Below are 16,604 nucleotides of genomic sequence, written 5' to 3' on the forward strand. Positions count from 1 at the left end.
AAAATTAGGTATGATTATAGTTTAAAAATAAATACACTATCTAATATCGATCCTAATGGACTATGTAACATTGTGAAATGATGATATATGAAGTGAAAATATGATCAACTCAAAATGTAGTAAGAACATAATAAAATGATGATATATGAAGCGGTTAAGTAATGTCAACTCTAACGGTAGTACTATAGTGAGATGATGATATATGAATTAGTTAAGTAGGGTCAACTCTAACGAGTAGTAATAAAACAGTGGTCTAGTTTGAAGTGAGATATTTAAAAAATTGTAAAATATTCATACAAAGTTGGATAAAAAAATATTATATAAAAATTGTAGCTCTCGAGGGGATCTACAACTTTGTAGTTGACAACATTTTTATCCAAAGTCAACTAGGTCTCCAAATCTGCTTCACAACCAATTTAGTATCTATAACTTATCGGTATTGACTTGAGTAACTACTCGTAAACTACATGAAAAAAGATAAAAGTAGTAATAACATAGTGAAATGATAATATATACAATGTTTAATCACTAAAAATGAATTAACATGTTGTCTATATGAAATGCACTTACTGAAGCTCGTCTTTGACTTTTTATGTGGGCCAACTCAATTCCAAGTTGGATGATAACGCTGTAGCTGACAATTTTTTTATTTAAAGCCATCTAGACGCTCAAATAATTGCCAAAAGATTCAGCAACAAAGGTCAAAAGGAATACATATCCTATTACAGTAAGCAATATGTGTTAGGTGGTTAAGGGGGGTCGCGGAGTCAATAGGTCATGGGTTCGATTCCTTGCTAGGCTAGAATCATCGAGGATACTTGATCTCTCGGATGGCTTCTTACTATCTGAGATAACCGACCGTTATCACTGACCCACGATCTCTGACAACACGAAAACTTTTTGAGATGACTCTCTATGCAATAGTGTTAGGAAAGGGAGGAGATAGGTATGGATGAGGGGTAAGGGGAAATGGTGAGGAGGCACAAGGACCAAACACTACTCTAACTCTTGACTACTTCTAGCGGTGCGTCACAGGAGCGATATGTGGTCCCTCCTCCCTCGACTAGTAGGGCATGTTGAAGTAGCAAATCGACTGGCGGGGGGAGGGGGCTCTGGTGACGTGGTCATCATCTAGTTGGCTGGACCTAGCCGTTATCCTATGGCCGTTTGGTGCCTTTGATGGCCGGCTTCGGCCAGCATGCTCCGGTGTGGTGTTTGTCCTAATAGGGAGTGAAGAAGCAAGAATAGAGACTTGTGGGTTGGACAGTCAGGTCACCGTGCCACAATACATACAGTCACGCATTGGCATCATTATCTAGTGGTGTCATTCGACTATGTGGAGGGTCCTTCGAGGCTGGATACGATCGGTGGACAACGATCACCTGACCATCATGGTTGGCAAGTTTGTCGTGCTGGTTGCATAAATGATCGTCTGACATCGTTCGAGGGTGGCAGTTGGTTGTGAGGGATAGCACAAAGGGGCCATCAAGGAAGGATTTGATTGGTCGATAGTGGCAGAGGTGGAAGTGGAAACAACCACCATTGCACTATGGCAGCCTATTGGCCAGTCGTGATGCTTCTGTAGTGTGGTGCCATCCTAGGGGTGAAAATCCCTGATCTAGATGTCGTTTTCCTCCCTGGAGGCATCGTCTTAGGACCTTGGCATCATTGTCCATTTCAGCTCATGTGGTGTATCTTGGGTGAAAAACCTTTATCTAGTTTCTAATGGATCAGGTGACAACAACATTGCTAACATCGCTTTCCTCCTTGGAGGTGTCATTGTAGACTCACGGACCACGATCCACCTCTTCATTCCTACGGTCATCAATGCAGTTTGGCTATAGAAGCTTGTGAGCAGCCTTAGCGGTAGAGTCATTATTCTTCTCCTCCTATTTGTGGGAAGATGTTGGATTTTTGGAAAGTCATCAAGATCCTTTCAATCTGTGGTGGATGACAATGAAGCCCGACATTTTCATCCCTACGTGGATACTAATAATAGCAGCAAGCACTACGTGAAAAATGGACAAAGGAGACACAATTTAGTGACGGGTCATTACACTACCCGTCACTTATAACATGTAATAGGTGACGGGTAATAATATTACCCATCACCTATAACATAAGTGACAGGTAACGATTAAAACCGTCACCTATAACCTGGTCATAAGTGACGGGTCTCCTGACACCAGTCATAAGTGATGGGTCATGGTACAACCCGTCACTTATGACTTGGCATAGGTGACGGCCCTTCTTGGTCTAGTAATAAGTGACAAGTCGTAATATGACCCGTCACTTATGAGTAGTAATAAGTGACTTATTACTTACATCTGTTATATAAAGCTAGCTGACAGCCACTGTGCAGGCTGAACAGTAGTCAACAGTACCGTGCGATAGTTCTGACGATTTTCTTCGGTTCCACTAGAGACTCTCTAATATTTTTTTAATCTGAAGTTTGAATTGGTGCTAGGTCTTTTAAAGTTTGTATCTCCCCTTTTCCTTCTCCTCTAATCCCTATTCGGTAGATTTGTTTTGCTTTGAGTTGTAATCAGTCATTTTGCATCTTTATCCAAAATCTTAGTACAAGTAAGTTGTATTTATGTTAGATTTGGTACTAGGTTTGGTCGATCTACCACGAAATGCCACAAATCTAGTGTATTTGTTGGAGATTTTAATTACGTGCTTAACCATAAAATTAAGGTCATTATTAATGAAGAATGAATGTTTTTACATTAATTGTAGATGACGGACGGAAGTTGGATGTACCTCGAGACCCGGACTTGTACGGAGTACCTGAGCGGGGTGAAGCATTTCATGAGTGTTGCCTTGGCGGATATTAAAGATCGTGGTATAACGGCATTGTATTGTCCATGTCACGACTACAGGAATGAAAAGAAGTTCCCGAAACTAGAAAATATCCATGTACACTTGGTCATGCGTGGATTTAAAGAGAATTATACATGTTGGAACAAACATGGCGAAGAAGGCCTTAACGAGGGAGAGATGGATCGGGCCTTCCATGCCGACAGTGTGGATCAAGGACTTACACTCGATGAAATGGATCATGATCTTAGGGATGAGGACATATTAGGTTTGAATGATAATGATCTCGGGGATTTTGTGGAGAATGTGGACCAGATGGTGCGGGATGTTGAGCGGCACAACGAGTATAACAATGGTGAGTTTGCTAAATTACAGGAATTTGTGTGGGATTCCAAAACGCCCCTTTATCCCAACTGTAAGGAGAAGTACACGCGGATCTTTGGGAACCTAAAGCTTCTACAGCTGAAGGCAACCCATGGTTGAACTGACAAAAGTTTTGAAGCATTGCTGGATCTGTTAAAGGACATGCTACCAGAGGGGGACTTGGTGCCCGAGGGTGTCTACAACACGAAGAAGATAATTTATCCTTTAGGACTGGAAATAGAAAAAATACATGCATGTAAGCAGGATTGTATCTTATTTCATGGAGAGTATGCATAGCTGGATCAATGCCCATTGTGTGAAACCCATCGATATAAGCGTAGAAATTATGGTGGTGACGGGGATGAAGGCAAGAAAAGTAAAGGTGGTCCTAGGAAGATGGTGTTATATTTTCCTGTAATTCCCCGTTTGAAGCGTATGTTTGCCAATAGAAAGGAGGCCCAATTGGTGCGTTGGCATAAGGAGGGTCGTAAGAACGACACAATGATACGGCACCCAGCAGATTCCGCTCATTGACGAATCGTTGATTCCACATTTGGTTGGTTCACCGAAGAATTGAGAAATATTAGGTTTGCTATGAGCACGGATGGCATGAATCCATTCGGTAACATGAGTACCTCACATAGCACCTGGCCTATTATATTGTCGATCTACAACCTTCCACCTTGGTTTTGTAACAAGCGGAAATACATTATGCTGCCGATCTTGATATCAAGACCGAAACAACCTGGCAACGATATAGATGTGTACCGCAGGACTTTAGTTGATGATCTTAAGAAACTCTGGTCGGAAGGTGTCAAGGTTTGGGATCAGTACAAGCAATAGTACTTTACCTTGCACGCCATGTTGTTCGTCACCATCAATGATCTGCCAGGACTTCATAACTAATTAGGTCAGAGTAAAAGAAAAGGTGAAGCATGCCTCCATTGCTTAGATGACACATGGAGTTTGAGGTTGAACAACTCAAAGAAAATAGTGTACATGCGGCATCAACGTTTCCTTCCCAGGAAACACTCGTATCGAAACATGGATAAGCAGTTCGATGGCACAAGGGAGAAAGCGTTACCTCCGAGGTATTTCAGCGGGGAAGATGTCCACAATCAGGTTAAGAATATCAATGTTGTCCTTGGCAAGCGAAATCAATCATCTAAGGATGATGAACAGTTAGGAATGTGGAACAAGAAATTAATACTATTCGAGCTAGAGTATTGGGAAAAATTAGATGTTCCTCACTCTATCGACAACATGCATGTAAAGAAGAATATCTGTGAGAGTCTGATCGGTACATTGCTCCAAATGAAGGGAAAAGGAAAGGATCATGAGAACGCATGAGCTAATCTTGAAGAAATAGGCTTAAGACCGGAGCTCCATGCACAAGATACAGATGAAGGAAAACACCTACCCCCAGCAGCTATCACTCTCTCCAGGAAGGAGAAAAAAGAATTCTATGAGTTCTTGCACAGTGTGAAAGTTTCCTCCGATTACTTGTCCAACATCGCAAGACTTGTCTTGATGAAAGAGCTAAAAATGAATTTCGCCATGATGAAGTCCCATGATTGCCATGTGATGATGATGTCAGTGCTTGCGATAGCAATTAGGAGCATCCTCCCAATAAAGGTTCGCGAGGCTATCCTGAACCTATGCTTTTTGTTTAATGCAATTGAACAAAAGGTGCTCGATCCAGACTTGCTGGAGGAGCTAGAAAGAAGACACTTTGAGACTCTATGTATTCTTGAGGTGTATTTTCCATCATCATTTTTCGATATCATGATACATCTCACTGCTCATCTCGTGAAGGAGATACACTACCTTGGCCCCGTGTTCCTGCATCACATGTTTCCATACAAGAGATATATGGGTATTCTCAAGTTGTACGTAAGGAATCGAGCCTTTCCTGAGGGATGCATCGTGCAGGGTTACGCGATAGAGGAGGCATTGTAGTGGATTGTTAATTACATTGACCTAAATAACCCAATTGGCGTGACTACGTCTCGCCATGAGGGGAGGCTCGCAGGTGTGGGAGTTCTGGGGAAGATGTCAATAACTCCTGATCCGAAGGCTTACGACCAAGCTTATTTTCTCGTGCTGCAACAAATGAGCGAAGTGTGCCAATATGTCGATGTGCACAAGCAGATGCTGCTTGAAGAGAATCCAGGGCAAACTGAAGCTTGGGTTGTGAGGCAACATATTCGAAGGTTTAGGACTTGATTCCGAGATTGAATTAGACAATCGAGTGCTCCTACAACTGATTTGATAAAAAAAACTGGCATCGGGCCCTATATACACAATTATGACATATCAAGGGTACGATATAAATGGATACGCATTTTACACGGTTGCCCAAGATGAGAAAAGTATATAGTAGAACAGTGGTGTCCGTATAGAAGCTTATGATAACGACATGCAGAGGGGCACATACTACGGTCAAATAGAGGAGATCTAGGAGCTGAACTACTTGGGATTTAAGGTAGCCATGTTTCGGTGCCGTTGGGTACATGGGGCAAAGGGCGTCACTAATGACAAGTATGGGTTCACTAGCGTTGATCTCAAACATGTCAGATACAAGTCTGAACCCTTCGTACTCGCTAAAGATGTTCGGCAAGTCTTTTATGTGACTGACACAACAAAGAAGAAACGCCATGTGGTTCTCGCTGGGAAAAGACGCATTGTCGGAGTTGCAAACATCGTTGATGAGGAGGAGTTCAATCAATTCGATGAAATCTCCCTTTTGCTACTGTAGTCGTGCCACACCTTTAGCCGATCAAGGAAACTCCATACATCCACCCCGACCATAACGAAGGGATCCATGTCAAGAAAGCACGAAAATGACGAATTTGAATTTCTATGTGAAATTTGTAATATTAATGACAAATTTGTGAATTTTAAGTTATTTGAATTGTTAATGTTAATGTCAAAATTGAATTTTAAGTTTCAAAGTTATTTGAATTTGTAATATTAATGTCAAATTTGAATTTTTAATATTAATGTACAATTTGAATTTTTACTTCGAATAGGTGACGGCTTATATTAATAACCCGTCACCTTTTACAGGAAATAAGTGACGGGTGATATTTATAAACCGTCATCTATCACTTGTATGTATAGGCTGAGTTGAAGTAAAAGGTGACGGGTGATATTAATAACCTGTCACCTTTTACACACAATAAGTGACGGATGACATTTATAACCTGTCACCTATCACTTACATGTACAGGTCGAGTCGAAATAAAAGGTGACGGGTAATATTATAACCCGTCACCTTTTACTTACAATAAGTGACAGGTGATAATTATAGGTGACGGGTAATATTATCACCCGTCACCTATGACTTACAATAAAACTTACAATAAGTGACGGGTGATAATTATAGGTGATGAGTAATATTATCACCCGTCACCTATGACTGATATGTGCAGGCCGAGTCGAAGTAAAAGGTGACAGGTGATATTATCATCCGTCACCTATGACTTTTTTTATATAACCCTAGCTAGTCCCCGCGCGCGCAGTCTTGTTTTGCCTAAGTCTTTTGCTTGTGCAAAGCTAGGGTTCGTTGTCGCCGTCGTCCTCCACCCACCGCCATCAGCCGTCGCCGTCCACCCATCGCCATCAACCCATCGCTGTCGCCCCGTTGCCACGCGCCGTCGCCCCCGACCCTGTCGCTGTCGCCATGTGCCGCTGCCCCCTGACCCCATCGCCGTCTTTAAGGTTTGCGCCCTCTCCTCACTGCATGCAGTTCGGTTCTAGGAGGTAGAGAGGAGTCACAAGGTGTGATACACAAGGAGAAGGAGATGGTGCTCAGTTCAGTTCATGCAGTTCAGTTCTTGCGGTTGTGATGGTGCACAAGGAGGAGATGGTCCATAGGATTTCATTATCCTTGAGAAAACAATATTGAACAGTACTGGTATATATTTATGTATAGGTTATTATTTTTAGACATGTGATAGGAATGTATTCATAGATATATGAGTATGGTGTACATACTTAGCGGTATTGTACGTAAGTTACCTTGTAATCGGGAAAAAAAACATGGGTAGAGGCCGATAATCTTGGTATGTTGTCATTGTACTTCACGCATCAATTCCCCCTTCTCCTTCTCCCTTAGAGAATCATATTGTTATTTCATGACATAATTAAGGGTTAAAGCATTTCTTGCATGAATGGTATTGTCCAACAGAGAAAACCCAACTGACATGTTATAACTGACCGTTTTTACAAATTACAGCTAGTGTATGTAAATATATATATATATATATATATATATATATATATATATATATATATATATATACACACACATATATATATATGACTAGTATAGTAATCAAAAAGACATTCACCACATACATATAGCTAAAAAAACGTATCAAGTAGCAGCTGTGTGTCAGTCCATGTGCATGCATCTTTGAACTTTTTGACCAACGTGCATACTTAACTAGCATAGCTGGCTACCTCATTTATGTTTGAAGTGTTTCTAGGACATTGTATGTACACGCATGGCATCACCACAAGCCCTAGATCCAACTATATGCATATAGTCATGATTATTTTTCTTTCACAAATATGCATGTACTCTGGACGCCCTCATGCTAGGTTTAATCTTGAAAGAAAGTCAAACTGAATTAGTAAAGATGAAAAAGTATGTGGTAGTATACTACATGAAGGACAACTATATATGCCATCAGTACGTCCAGAAAAGAATCTTGGACAAGTATATTTGCCTGGACTTTACATTCCTCTGCTATTAGTGTTACTTTTTGGTTACTTATATATGTTAGTTGGGTGATAAGGTTCGTTATGTATTAGCTGGAGCCAATGGTGAAATTTGGATCATAATCGTTAACCTTGATTACTTTTCTTTCCTCTAAGAAACCATAGGGAAGAAGAGGACTGTCACCCTAAAAAATCAAAAGCATAGAGGATGCTAGCACTAGAGGTCACCCTGGCACAAGATGGGGCGGATAGGAGCCCAAGCCTGCACCGACGTCCTCCTCCAGCAGCAGCGAAAGCCAGTATCACAGCCCGAGCCCTGACCCGTCACCGAATCGGGAGAGCCCACATCAAGCAAGTGACAAAGAATACAATCCCACCGAAGCGGTATTGATACGATCGAGTCAATACATTTTATACTTGTTGAATGGAGGAATATTCTTTTTTTATGTCAACTCCCCTTTTTTTCTCTCTAGATGGCGGCAGCGCAGTCTCCAAGCCAGACAACTGGTAGTGTTGCACGCGCCCGAAAGCCAAGGACACAAACACAGTGGCTGACAGACAAGGTTACCGTCACAAGAATCGATGCTGATGGGCTGCCTACGAATGAAAAGGCCCTGAAAAGATTTCGGAGGGTCGCAGGGCTCATTGCTCGGGAGAGGGTGTCGATAACGACTAAGTTCAATGACCTCAGTGACGAAGCGAAGTGGGACTTCTTCAATAATGTCGTCATGTAGTATCTAGAGTACCCTGGAAACATGAGCGAGCGTCAAAAGAACGCCGCGGTCAATGCAGCAATGAAAGCGATCGCGAAACTTCACCGAAGCTTTAAGAGCAAGCTTGTGAATCGGTACTTAGCAAAAGGGGTGGCACCCTACGAGAGCTGCAAACACCTGAAACCAGAGGATTGGGATGCTTTTATGTAGATGAAGAACTCAGAGCAGTTCAAGATGGAGAGTGAGAAGAAGAAGCAGCTTCGGGCTAAGAATAAGCATGACCATAGGACCGGTGTAGCAGGTTACGCTGGGAAAAGGGAGAAATGGTAGGCAGAGGATGAGAAATTAACCAGAGAAGGCCACGAGAATCCTTAGAATCAATTCTCGAGACGACCGCAGCCATATTTGCATGCAAGGGGTGAGCTGTCCGATAGCGGAGAAATCGCATTCAGAAACAGTGAAACCCAGGCAGTCGCAGAGAAAGTCAAAGAAAAGGCAGCCGAAGCCAGCCAAGGTTCTTTTATCGGGGTCAGGGAAAGTGATGTTCTCACAGCGGTGCTGGGAAAGCCGAAGCACCCAGGTCGAGTGCGAGGTGTATCAAGTTCCCAGGGCTGGAAATACGGCTTTCCCGAAGACATCGGGATGTACAAGAAGAAGAAGAGGTCGGATGCAGTGGATGTAGATGCATTGACATGGGACATCACCCAGAAAGTTTACTCAAGCATCATGGGACAGCTTGCAGCAAAGGGAATAGAGATTTTCATGCCACATGATTTTAGCCCTGGAGCTGCAGGGAAGAGTAGCTGTGCCTCTAGGGAGGTCGAGCAACAAGTAGCTGCTACCGAGATTGAGCCGGATACAATCGACCTGCTAGAAGGGACCACATCCTGTAGCCTTGTAATCAGGCTTAGCAGATATCACATCGAGGTTGCAAGGGGCCAGGTGCTTCCGGGCGTCCGTATCTTACATACGGTCCTGATACGTGCAGGCTATGCTGTGGTTACGGGGGATATGGTACATAGCAATGTCACTGATCACGTATTGGAGGTCCCCCCCAATGAGGAAGTCATAACTCTCGGTGAAGCTCTTCATCAAAGGATCCAGTGGAAGAGAGGCGACATCGTGGTCTCCAATGCATCCTAGTCTAGACGAGCTACAAGTGCACCACCGCCGCGCTGATCACCTCTTGAGAAGGCAGCTTCACTGCCTTCTCCTCCCCCAGAGAAGCCGGCTTCACCGCATAATCCTCCGCATCCGACAGCCTCGCTTCCAGACCCAATACCGTCTCCCCCAGACAGCCCAAAAAAGAAGAAAGAAAAGAAGGTCAAGAAGAAAGGCTCTAAGAAGCCCCTGTCGGAGATGTCGAAGGCCATTGTACCAGTGAAGTCGAAGTCCATTGTACCGATGAAGAAGTCCACGGACATTGCACCAGTGTGGACTCAAGCCAACACGAAATTCAAATATGGTAAGCCCTTGATGACGGTAGATGAGCTAGCAAGGGCAGGAAAAGCATGTATCAACCTGCATAACGATTACGTACAGGCTTGTAGAGATCAGTCCATAGTCGTACAGTACAAACGATGACACTTCTTAAGTGATCAAGACGGCTACTTCATTGTGGGTTTCAATGACTTATACGACATCTTCAACCTTGATGGCCTGGATGTATCGTTATTACGAGTCTTCACATTGTAAGTCTCATGATACTGGATATTCATTAATTAATACCATTAAGACTTGAATTTAACTGTGTCCTTATCTGTAGACACTTGATGAAAGAAACAAGGAAGAACAAGGATCCCGTCGCATTTCTTGACCTTGAGGCCATTACAATATCAGTCATCCAACTTCACCCCGACTACGCTACGAATCATATGGTCAGGGCAATGCAACAATACTCAAAAGTGAAGTACCTGATGGGCACCCACAACACCGGTGGCCATTGGATCTTACTTAACATTTGCCTCGAGTGGGACTTGGTGTTCTACGTTGACTCATCAAGACCAACATCTACAAAAGGCAAACCTAGATCGCATGATTACAGCGTTGTAAAACAACTCCTTGACACGTAAGTTCTGTCTGTCTTAGTTCACATATTAAACTTTTCGAACATTCAAAGGCTCCATAATCGATCCCTCTTTATGCAGGGCTACGTTCCAGGATGCAGCCAGAAAACAATTCATTCCTACCAAGCAAGAGGAACATAAGTGACGGGTAAAATATCTACCCGTCACTTATGTTCTTTACAAGTGACGGGTAAATAAGTTACCCGTCATTCTCCCAGTACATAGGTGAAAGCTATAAGTGACGGGTAATATAGCTACCCGTCAATTATAAAGAACATAAGTGACGGGTGTAGAAGTCACCCGTCACCTATAACTAATACATAGGTGATGGGTAACCTAGTTACCTGTCACTTATTATACATATAAGTGACGGGTGAAGAGCTCACCCGTCACCTATAATTTTCTCCCCAGCACATGGGAGGCGGTCATAGGTGACTGGTAACGGTTAATACCCGTCACTTTTGTTCATCATTGGTGACAGATACAGAACCATCACCAATAACTAGTCATCAGTGACGCGTTCGGGATGACGGGTACAGTACCCATCACCCATTAAGTTTATCACCCGTCACCCATATCCATTTTTCACGTAATGATGGAAGATTTTTAATTGACATTGAGTGCATAGTGGTTATAAGCTAAAGTTCTTGGTTCGAAATTCAGTGTTGCTTTCTGCATACCGAGTTTTGTCCGTCCTTTCATCTTTGGTCTTGTTTCTTGAAACCAATTTGTCTCGGTTGTTCTAGGTGATGACTGTGTATTGGCTAAATATATGTGCACGATGTAGAGGCTAGAACATTATATCATCATTAGCAATTGCACACATGTTTCGTACATATGGAATCAATTCATGATATAGCAAAGATTGGATTTTTCAAAAACACACGTGTGTGGTTGTCAAAAAGAACACAATCACTGTTTATTCCTTGTTTCGAGGGTGAGAAGATTGAAAGTATTTTTTAGAAGAAGGAACAGGGTCTAATTTTTTATGGCGATCATTTGATCAATTTGGGTAGACAGTGGAGATCATTCAAATCTGTCAAAACTCATTCATTTTATTGAAGTAAAGATGAAATAAAGCTTCCTTCATCTAAAAATAGCAAAATCTAAATGTTAGGCCTTACCTTATTAACTTCCTTGATACTTTAAAGATCAAACCTACATGCAGGAGCTAAAGCGAACCTTCCGGACATACGGGATCCGATGCTGATACTCGGAAATACGCTATACCTAAATCTAAACACCGGCCATACCCGGAGATATGAGCTTCATGATTCCATAATCGCTCGATGGCCAACCTCTCCGATCTGTCCCCCTCACCGTACCGTACGGCCGTACCATGCATCTCTGTCGGCCCGCGTTTTCCTCGTGTTCCATAATCGCTCGATGAACCACATTGTTTTCAACCTGCGCATTCGCATTATATAAGCCACCCCAAACATCAGCCGAAACAGACGGGACCTGTATCTTGCCTCTCCTATTGCTGTTTGATTTGTATTGCTCGTGCTGATCGACCTCCCGTAGGAACTTGTTGACGATGGGCAGCTTGCTATTCGATGCCCCACTGCAGCCACTGGACCCCGAGGCCTTCGTGGACGACTCGCGCGCCGTGGTGGATTTCCTCGCCGAGTACTACCGCGACGTCGACAAGTACCCGGTCCGGGCGGCCGACCTCGAGCCGGGCAGGCTACGCGAGCTGCTCCCCGAGGCGGCGCCGGAGCTTGGGGAGCCGATGGAGGATGTACTGGAGGACGTGCGGAAGGACATCCTGCCGGGGCTCACACACTGGCAGAGCCCCAGCTTCTTCGCCTACTTCCCCATGAACGCGAGTGCCGCCGGGTTCGCTGGGGAGATGCTCTCGGCCGGCCTCAACGTCGTGCCGTTCGTGTGGGCCGCGTCGCCGGCCGCCGCCGAGCTCGAGGGCGTCGTGATGGACTGGATGGGTAAGCTGCTCGGTTTGCCACGCCGGTTACTCTTCTCGGGCGGCGGCGGAGGTGTCCTGCAGGGGAGCACGTGCGAGGCCGTGGTGTGCACGCTCTCTGCCGCGCGGGACCGCGCGCTGGTCAGGCTGGGGCACGAGGTCATCATGAAGCTGGTAGTCTATGCCTCTGACCAGACGCACGCCACCTTCCAGAAGGGCGCGCGGCTTGTCGGCATCCCGCCCTCCAACTTCCGCGTCATTCAGACGTCGGCGGCCTCCGGGTACGGCCTGACCGCCGGCGCCGTCCGCGCCGCAGTCGATCGTGACGTCGCCCGCGGTCTGGTGCCGTTGTACCTCTGCGCCACGGTAGGTACGACGGGGCTCGGCGCGGTCGACCCCGTGCGCGAGCTTGGGGAGGTGGCGCGGCGCCACGGAATGTGGCTGCACGTCGACGCCGCGTACGCCGGTAGCGCGGCCATCTGCCCGGAGTTCCAGGGATACCTCGACGGACTCGGTGAGCATGAACCCGCACAAGTGGTTCCTCACCAACATGGACTGCTGCTGCCTGTGGGTGGCGAGACCCAGTGCCCTCATCGCCGCGCTGTCCACCGACCCAGAGTACCTCAAGAACGTTGGCACAGGAGGCGGCACCGCGAAGCCGGCCGCCATCGACTACAAGGACTGGCAGATCTCTCTGTCGCGCCGATTCCGCGCCATCAAGCTTTGGGTAGTCCTGCGGCGCTACGGCGCGGACGGCCTGCGCACACACATTCGGCAGCACGTCACAGCGGCCAAGTGGTTCGAGCGGGTGGTAGCAGCGGACGAGCGTTTCGAGGTGGTGGCGCCGAGGAGGTTCTCCCTGGTATGCTTCCGCATCCGGCCAAGGTTCGCGGGGGACGGAACCGTGGACAACGTAAACCGGGAGCTCCTTGCGGTGGTGAATGCGAGCGGGCGGGCGTTCATGACGCACTTCGTGGTGGACGGCAAGTTCGTGATCCGGCTCGCCGTCGGCGGTGCCGCGACGGAGATGCGGCACGTCAGGGACGTGTGGGAGCTGCTGCAGCACAAGGCCGAGGACGTTTTACAGCGCTGTCAATCATAGTGGATATGGAGTCCGATAGCAAAGCCGTTCGGTTCGACCGCACCCGTCGGGTTGAGCTCCGTGTGTCGCACATCCCGTCAAAAAAGACTCTAGCAAAACCTCCGGCAAGGGTCCAGTATTAAAATAAAAGCATTTCAAACACGAGTGTATTTTTTATTTGGAATAAATTTATTTTACTCCTTACAACTGTATTTTTTATTTGGAAGAAGTTCATTTTAATACCGGATCACTTTACCAATTAGCTGGTTTCAACGGCGGTTTCTAATTTTTAATTAGTTAATTTTGCATTTAGGTCCTTAAACTTTTTTATTTTCAAAAAACCCTTGTTTTTTACATTTACCCTTTTGTAGTTTTATTTATTTACATATAAGTTATAAAATTTTACAAATAAGCTCCTAGACTTTTTCTATTTTTACTAAATATCTTCTACCTTTTTAAAAAAGGCCACTTTACCTTCAAATCATTATAACTTTTTCATATGAACTCCGTTTTAGTCGATTCTTGTCCTCACACGATCGTACCAAAGAGTACTTTCTGTTAGCGGGTTTTTTATAGTACTTCGCTACTGTTTGATGTACTTTTCTTAGTTATTTATATTTTTTCTTTTGTCGGTTATTTCTCCAAGACCTCCTCTTGTGCCACTCAACACTCAACTGATGCGTACAGAGTAAGAAGGACATCTAGTTAATTGGCCAAGTCGTATCCGTAACCCTAAACATGAGATTCATATTGACAAGCATTTAGTAGAAATAAAAGACACACATTCCTACAATGGGATCAATATGATCAAGGACACTTGCTTATATGCTGCTCAGTTATCTCGAACTCCTACTCCTAGAGATTACTTCTGAATTTAATCGCCTACTCACAAGACCAACCGACAAAAGAGAAAAATACAAATAACTAAGAATAATATACTAAAGAGTAGGAAAGCACTAAAAAAAAGCCTACTAATAGAAAATACTTGTTTCTACGATTGAGCGCAAGAATCGTCTAAAACGGAGCTCATATGAAAAAATTGTAAATGTTTGAAGTTACATGGGTCTTTTGTAAAAAGGTAGGAGCTATTTAGTAAAAATAGAAAAGGTCTAGGGGCTTTTTTAAAATTTTAGGGACTTATATGTAAATAAATAAAACTATAAGGGGTAAATGTAAAAAATAAGGGTTTTTAAATAGAAAAATATAGGGACCTAAATGCAAAATTGTTTAATTAAAAATCAAAAAAATACTGTTGAAATCGGCTGAGGGTGTAAAGTGATCCGGTATTAAAACTTTGGGAGAATAAATTGAACGATTTTATATTTTATGGGGTTATTCGAACTATACCGATTCTTTAGAGGAGTACAATAAACTTCTTCCTGTTTAGTTTACCAAATCTGTTCTAGAAAGGAAGGTACATGAGGTTGGTTTGGGGGGGGGGGGGCGGGGGGCGTGAATTCTTTTCTATCAAGGCTTCAAATTTCGATGATTTGTGCAGCACCGTGCGACACGTTTAATTTTTAATAAGTAAAATCCGGCCAAGGGACCATTATGACAATCCAGCCAGACATGGCCAAATGGGCCGTTCGTGCCGGCCCGGCACGGGCCCGACTCGGCACGGCCCGGTTACGGCACGGCCCAAACGGCCCATCTACAGTAACGGGCCGTGCCGTGTCGGCCCGCGTGCCTTCTCCTCGGCCCACGGCACGGCCCGTCGGTCACCGTGCCGTGCCGGGTCGGCCCGGGCACGATTTCGGCCCGACGGGCCGAAATAGATAAAAAAAATATATAAAAAAATAAAAAAATACATAAAAAATATATAGAAAATAGATAAAAATATATAAAAATAGATTAAAAATATTTAAAAATAGCTAAAAAATTAAAAATAGAAATAAAAAAATATAAAATAGTGCCGGTCCGACTTGGCCGGACCGTGCCGTGCCGGCCCGTCGTGCCGCGCGCTCAGCCCAGGCACGGCCCGTGGCGTCGTGCCGTGCCGACCCGGTCCGTTGGTGATCGGGCCGTGCCGTGCCTGGGCCGTGCCTACAGTGCCGTGCCTCGGACCGGCCAAGTAGACACGGCCCATTTAGACGTCTTTAAATCCAGCCAAGGGACCGAATGAAGGACATTTTGGCTTGGCATTTCAATCCGATACACCGGTTTTCGGTCAAATTCGTGTATAAAGTGTTGTTTAATTGACAGCTAGGGTGACACAAATACTACTGTTGCAGTCTTGCAGATCCGTGGCGGTCTGATCAAACATCTTGTCCTGAATCTTGTCAGTCAGTAGGAAAAATAGTAGATGGAGATAGCAGATCTGGTTACACTCTATTATTTATGTGATTGATTGGGCGATCGAGGACGGAGGACATCAACTTTTATGTGCGAATTTGATACGAGCCGTTGGAGGGAGAACCCACTAGGAAAACTTCAGAGTACAATTAGTGGAGGGTCGTGATGTTACAGCCTGAATAGGTTCCTTCATATGTATCTTGTACCACACCGAAGTACTAAAAACAAAACGTACGAATCCATCCATTCACGCACGTCCGTCCGTTTATTCGTCTCTAGACGGCAAACCATGATTGCACGCTCACAAAACGAGTGGCAAGTAATTAAGCTCTTCGGTTATGCTCCGGCTTGAAGTACTTGAGCTTCCACTCCAGCGAGCCCTCGTCCGACACGCCCCACACGAGCGCCTGGCACGTGCCGAGCCGGGCCACCCGCAGCACCAGGAGGTAGTCCACCGCGCGGCCGTCCCCCGCGGGCCGCGTCGACGCCGACACGACGCTCTCCAGCTTGGGCACCGGCGAGATCTCGTTCCACATGCTGTACACCATCACCGCGAACTTGCCCACCTTCCAGTAGAACGCATCTCTCTCCGCCGCCGCGTTCCCGCGACCGTGCTCCCG

At 45.0% G+C, this 16,604-nt stretch overlaps 1 pseudogene; it reads left to right on the forward strand.

The window, feature by feature from the left end:
• Window positions 1-12,117: 12,117 nt before the first annotated feature.
• On the forward strand, window positions 12,118-13,833 carry LOC133904155 (tyrosine decarboxylase 1-like; annotated as a pseudogene).
• The last annotated feature ends 2,771 nt before the right edge of the window (window positions 13,834-16,604 follow it).

Source organism: Phragmites australis, chromosome 21 (assembly GCF_958298935.1).
Source record: "Phragmites australis chromosome 21, lpPhrAust1.1, whole genome shotgun sequence".
Lineage (NCBI taxonomy): Eukaryota > Viridiplantae > Streptophyta > Magnoliopsida > Poales > Poaceae > Phragmites > Phragmites australis.